We start from the raw sequence: 6000 nt of genomic DNA on the forward strand, positions 1-6000 counted from the left end.
CTGGTTTTCCTTTTCCCAGGCGCAGTCACATTTTACCTTGGAAAAGAGATCTGTAAACTGTGCACATTCGAACCCCATCTATTCCTTCATGAGGGTGCCGGGAATAGTCTTTTCTGATCAAGGGATGGGAATTTTGCATCTTCACAAACCAGGGAAACATTTAGCGCTCGGATAGGTTTGGGCATAAGGAAAATGAGACACTTCCCTTCCTTTTGTAACAAAATAAAGTCAGGACAGTTGCCTTTATTAAATTTTCCTTTTGTGGTTTAAACTTGTACATGTGAACCTGCCCTTCTTCAGCTGGTCTGTGGAGGGAGCTTGCTAGTGGTGGGGGGAGGGGTGGGCGACACAGTTTTCAACAGGAGTGATTGTCCCCTTTGGCTGGACTTAACTGCCAGCGAGTTACCCTCCCAGGGTTTGCCTTCAATATCTTCCCTACTCTTTGCTCAAAGCTCGCTTCTTCTATCATTGTGTCCACAATGATTCCATGTCAACAGTCTGATCATCTGCGTGTATATGATGCTGTTCTGATGAAGGCCCAATTATTTGTTGTTCCCCAATCAGTAATCGAAGTCACTTCTTGGCTCAGTGTTTCTTCTCCCCTATGATTCCAGTTTGAAATCTCTCCTGTTCCCAGAGCTCAAAAGGCAGGCTCTAGAGAGAGACCCCTGGTTTGAATATTGGCTCTAGTCCTCACTCACTGTGTGGTCTTAGACAGCATTACTGAAGACGTCTGAGGCCGAACCCCCTCACCTGCAAAGCAATTTTGGGGATTGTACGTGAATGTGGCAAAGTCCAAACAGTGATGGGCATTTAGTAACTGCTCAGTAAGGTTGGCTGGCATCAGAGTTGAGGGGTGTGTGTGTGTGTGTGTGTGTGTGTGTTTACCTGTGTTGTAACCCACTTCTAGAAAATCCACTCAACGTGATACCCTTCCTGACATATAATGATCACTTGTTCAGGGTCAGGGAAGGGAATTCTGCAGCCAGTCCTTTGAATGCATTATTTCAGCCCTGCTGAGCTCTGGCCAAGGCAACAGCTACCAGCAAGAAACAGACTAGGTCCTTGTGAGTTTACTGTTCTCTGCTAAGCCACTCGATGAAACTGTTGTATTCAAGGTTTGTTGTTCCAAGTTTTTCAAAATAATTACTAGTCACCTTTTATTCATACAACGAATGATTTCTTTTGCTCTTTTTAATGTTTATTATTTTTGAGACAGAGACAGAAAGAGAGAGAGGGAGAGAGAAAAAGTGGCGGAGGGGCAGAGAGAGAGGGAGACAGAGGATCCCAGGTATTCAAACCAGGGGTCTCTCTCTAGAGCCTGCCTTTTGAGCTCTGGAAACAGGAGGGATTTCAAACTGGAATCATAGGGGAGAAGAAATACTGAGCCAAGAAGTGACTTCGATTACTGATTGGGGAACAACAAATAATTGGGCTCTGTGCTGACAGCAGCAAGCCTGATGTGGGACTTGAACTCATGAACCGTGAGGTCATGACGTGAGCCGAAGTCAGTAGCTCAGTCGACTAAGCCCCCCAGGCACGCTGATTTCTTTTCTGAATAGGCAGAATTTCTAGATTCTCGTCCTGTCTCTGTCTGCTATAGTTTGTGAAATTTACCAAAGCCCTGAGGGTGTTCTCACAGCTCTTCTGAGAATTCATCAGATATGTGTGGAAGTGTGTATAAATATAGATCATTTTATAGCCTTTGAAAAAATACAATGTTTATTTGAAATTATTTCCCTTTACACAATCGTTACATAAGATTTATTTTTTTACATGAGGGTTTAAATTTTTTAACTTTATTTTTTTGAGAAAGAGAGTGTATTAGTATGCACAGCCATGAGTGGGGGAGGGGCAGAGAGAGAGAGAGAGAGAGAGAGAGAGAGAGAGAGTCCCAAGCATGTTCCTTGCTGTCAGTGCAGAGCCCGATGCGGGGCTGGAACACACAAACCCTGAGATCATGACCTGAGCTGAAATCAAGAGTCAGATGTTTAACCGACAGAGCCCCCCAGGCACCCCTCAGATATTTAAAAAGTATATAAAAAGTGCATATAAATATCATCAATTCCACCACAGAAATGGCAAATGTAATCTGCCTAGTGCCTCATTTGGTCTGTGTACTTCATGAACTCCAGAAGCATGTGCTGTATTTCTCATACGCACCAGACCCATTAAAAAACCTCGGTTTTCCAGATTGTTAGAAGGGGTTCTTCAATTCCGTGTCAGGATGCCCAGATTCTTCTCTTTCTCTCTTCTTTTCCTCCATTCAGGTGGCTTCTGATTGTTGTCTAGGCAGCCACTCTACCCGTTTACAGCAGAAGGGTCAGAGAATGTCCTGGGATGGGGCTGTTGTAGAGTCAGGAGTTCCAAAGCCTCTCACTCTTTTTTCTCTCTCCCCCCTCCTGCCCTGGATCTTTTATATCATTTGTGCTTCATTTTCTCTCCCTCTCTCTGTCTCCCTCCCTCCCTCCCTCCCTTCCTTCCCTCCTTCCCTCCCTTTGTGTGTGTGTATGCACGTGTAATTTTAAATGCAGTGGATTCCACCTAACTACTGGGTTTGAATTTCAGTTTTACGGAAGTTAGGTTCACAATCAAGAACGAAATCTCAGTTTCAAATTATTCTGGGTCAGATATCACAGTAAAATAAGTACATGTACACGTCTTTTATCAGGTCCTTGAGTGATTTTCCTAATATCATTGAGACTCTAATAAACTCTAGATGATTGCCTAATCCCGTCACCTGCCAACCAGGGATTCAAAGGGGGCCTTGGCTGATCTTTCACGGTCAGGCTGTGTGTTAGATGAGCATTGAATACAGTACTCCTCAGATGAGAAAATAAAGCAGGGACCTTGTGAGTGTTCTAGTAGCACAGGGCTTATCTAACACCCTAACATGGAACCGTGGTGTATCTGGTTTAAACAGATGGAAAAGATCTTGCTGGAAAAATCCTCCTAAAGGATTTTGCACTAGAAAGACAATTTATGGATCTTATCACTCAGTGGAGATGGTGTCAATGGCACAGAAGGCTCCAGAGTCGAGGAGAACACTGGAGTAAAGTACTTACAATCATATTTACGAGTAGGAAAATGCCGTTACTATTTTAATGTTATTTATAAATGATGCCGTTTCTACTGTCACAATAAAGTCACGTCGAGAGGATGGTCTTTCATGCTTGGGGGCAAAATCTGCTTAGATTTTTGTTTCCAGTGTATTACAGACACCGCAATTATGAAATAACTTTCTCAAAATAACTTGATGCAGCGATAGAAAAAGAGGATCAGTGGAATTAATTCTTGGCAAATTTGTTTAGAATGCAACTTGGGAAAAATTTATTTTTTCTTCCAGAGGCAATTTTATTACTGTAGCGCTTGAGAGCGAGTGAGCTCCCTCAGGGGCAAATATTTAATAGCGCGATAAGGTGTACCGAGTGTCCTAAGTCACCATGACCACATGAGGGTCCGCTCAGGGTCCTGGGAAGAAGTAACCCACTAAACACACTAAGTGACTGGGATATGAGCCGTTGAGCGGTACATGTGGAGCTCAAAGCTTTATTATTATTATTTATTATGGCATAAATCTCTTAGGAAGGCAAGCTGTAAGTTAAAAAAAAAAAAGATGCAGTGGTTTAATTGCTATATTTATAAAGGATTAGGCACCAAAACAAGAAATGTGATTTTAGAACGTTTTTCCTCCAAAGCACTGAACACCGGGTGAGAGACCTGTACCTAACTCCTGGGAAAAATGTGGCATCTGACTCACAAAATTAGCTCTGCCACAGCATTGGCAGACCAGAGTGGGACACACTGGATAGAGCTGCACAGAGGCTTGTTTTCTGGAACTAGAGCAATCGGTATAATTAAAAGAATTTCCATGGTTTTGTTTCATTCCCTTACTTGTTTAGTCCCTCTCTGAGGGGAGAGGGTCATGAGGATATTTTAACAAGTGGGCTGCAGTCCCCTCCTGGGGGCTCCTGGGGTGGCCGTGGACCACAGTGAGCATGTGCCTGCCTTCCGGGGCTTCCTTTCCTTCTGATCCTAGGGAGCCCGGCCCTAGGGGACCCAGTGCCAAGGTCCCCCATTCCTTTCTCATGTCTAGCCTACACTTGGTCTCTTCCAATGCCCACCCAGTCCTCTGCGATGAAGGGAGTCTTACTGTTTTTCAACTCTCTGACCCAACTTGGATTCTATAAATCAAATTACAGTAATTTCTTTATGTTTTGTAGTCGCTTGAAAGAATAGGCAAAAAGTCAAACTCGTCCACTGTTTATAAAACAGTTTGAAGCCAGGGAGTTTGGTGTTCCCTCATTCATGAGAACTATACTTTGTATATGTACATGCATATGCGTGCACGCGTACATCTATAGGTACACGCGCACAGAGCTTTTGAAAAGCAACGAAGCCAAAATTATCAGGATAAATTAGACAGAATATTCTCATTATCAAGAAGGCTGCTAGAAATACCATGACATTTTCAAAATGTAATCAAATACATTAAGGTAAGAGAGATGTGATCCTTTTAGAGAGCACAATCTGTCTCCCGCACATAACTTCGGATAAGAAAGTTGAATATGACTTATGTCATCAACTGTGTGTGTGTGTGTGTATGTGTGTGTGTGTGTGTGTGTGTACGCTTTTCAATTCTTGTTTTTAAGAGCTCTGTAAATTATATACATGTCAGTCTTCATAGATGTGAAAAAAAATCACTGAATTTTCTGGAGTATGTATGTTGTTTAAAGCAACTTGAATATGGGCACTTTATCAAATAAATTATGAGGGGTGCCTGGGTGGCTCAGTCAGTTGAGCGTCCAGCTTCAGCTCGGGTCATGATCTCACGGTGTGAGTTCGAGCCCCGTGTCGGGCTCTGTGCTGACACCTTGGAGCCTGGAGCCTATTTCGTATTCTGTCTCTCTCTCTCTCTACCCTGGAGCCTATTTCGTATTCTGTCTGTCTGTCTCTCTCTTTCTCTCTCTCTCTCTCTCTCTCTCTATCTCTCTGTCTGCTCCTGCCCTGCTCGTGCTCTGTCTCTCTCTCACAAATAAATAAACATTAAAAAAATTATATCAAATAAATTATGAGGACCCTTTCTAGCTTATTACAGCAAAAGTACACTATTGCATAGGTATATGTCCCTTCATTCTTAGATATGTAGAAATGAATACATATCTCTGCTAGACATATGATTCTTTTTTCCTGAAGTCAGTGTGGAAAATTATTTCAAAATGGCACCAGTAAATCACTTAGGTATTCCTTCTGTGCTATCACTTAACAGGCAGATAACAAGCTACCTAGAATGGCTTAATTCCCAGTAAGCACTAGACGACAGGAGATCTCTTGACTCATTGGACGAGAGGTAGTTGTCTTACTACAAGATGCCCCGATCTTCCTTTGTTAAAGTGGATTGCTCTCCTGGTTCTGTTGTATTACTTGTCGTTAAGTGAGCGGAGAGCAGGAGAGCATGAAATCTTTTCTTAGGCTCTTGTAAAGGCAGGATTTTACAAAATGTTTTGCCTCTAGACTCTCGGTCTGCTGATAATCACAACTTAGCATTGTTAGAAACTCAGTGTCAGGCTAGGATAAAGTAATAAAACCAGATGACTAAATCGCTTTCTTGTTCCTGAATCAAACCCAGTGCAAATAGATGTGACGAGAACGCGTCAAGGGAGACGAGCAGCCCCGACTGCTCACACCGTGTCTGCACTTGGGCTTGTCTAGTAAAAACAAGACTTGGAGCTTGAATTTCTTGATGACCGTGACAGTGAACAATACGACCAAGTAAAGTACGGTAAAAAGAAAATACAGTAGCTTCTTCAAATATCTTTACACCTGGGCCCATCTACTGACATTCCACAGAGGCCAAAACATTTTGAAAATCTTAAAGAAAGTAAAAGTATTTCACTCAGTCTTTGACCAAGAAGGGTTCAATAAACCGATGGCCCCTGAGTTTAAAACCCAATACCATTTTTTTAGCAACCCAGAATTACATAAAGGCTTGAAGGTGTA

General features: G+C 42.6%; 1 protein-coding gene across 3 annotated transcripts in view; it reads left to right on the top strand.

The window, feature by feature from the left end:
- Nucleotides 1-6000, top strand: part of CSMD1 (CUB and Sushi multiple domains 1) — a 2002273-nt gene that overhangs the window by 588816 nt on the left and 1407457 nt on the right. The gene's annotated exons all lie outside the window — the stretch shown is intronic.

The sequence above is a fragment of the Panthera onca genome, chromosome B1 (genome assembly GCF_046562875.1).
Source record: "Panthera onca isolate mPanOnc1 chromosome B1, mPanOnc1 haplotype 2, whole genome shotgun sequence".
NCBI lineage: Eukaryota > Metazoa > Chordata > Mammalia > Carnivora > Felidae > Panthera > Panthera onca.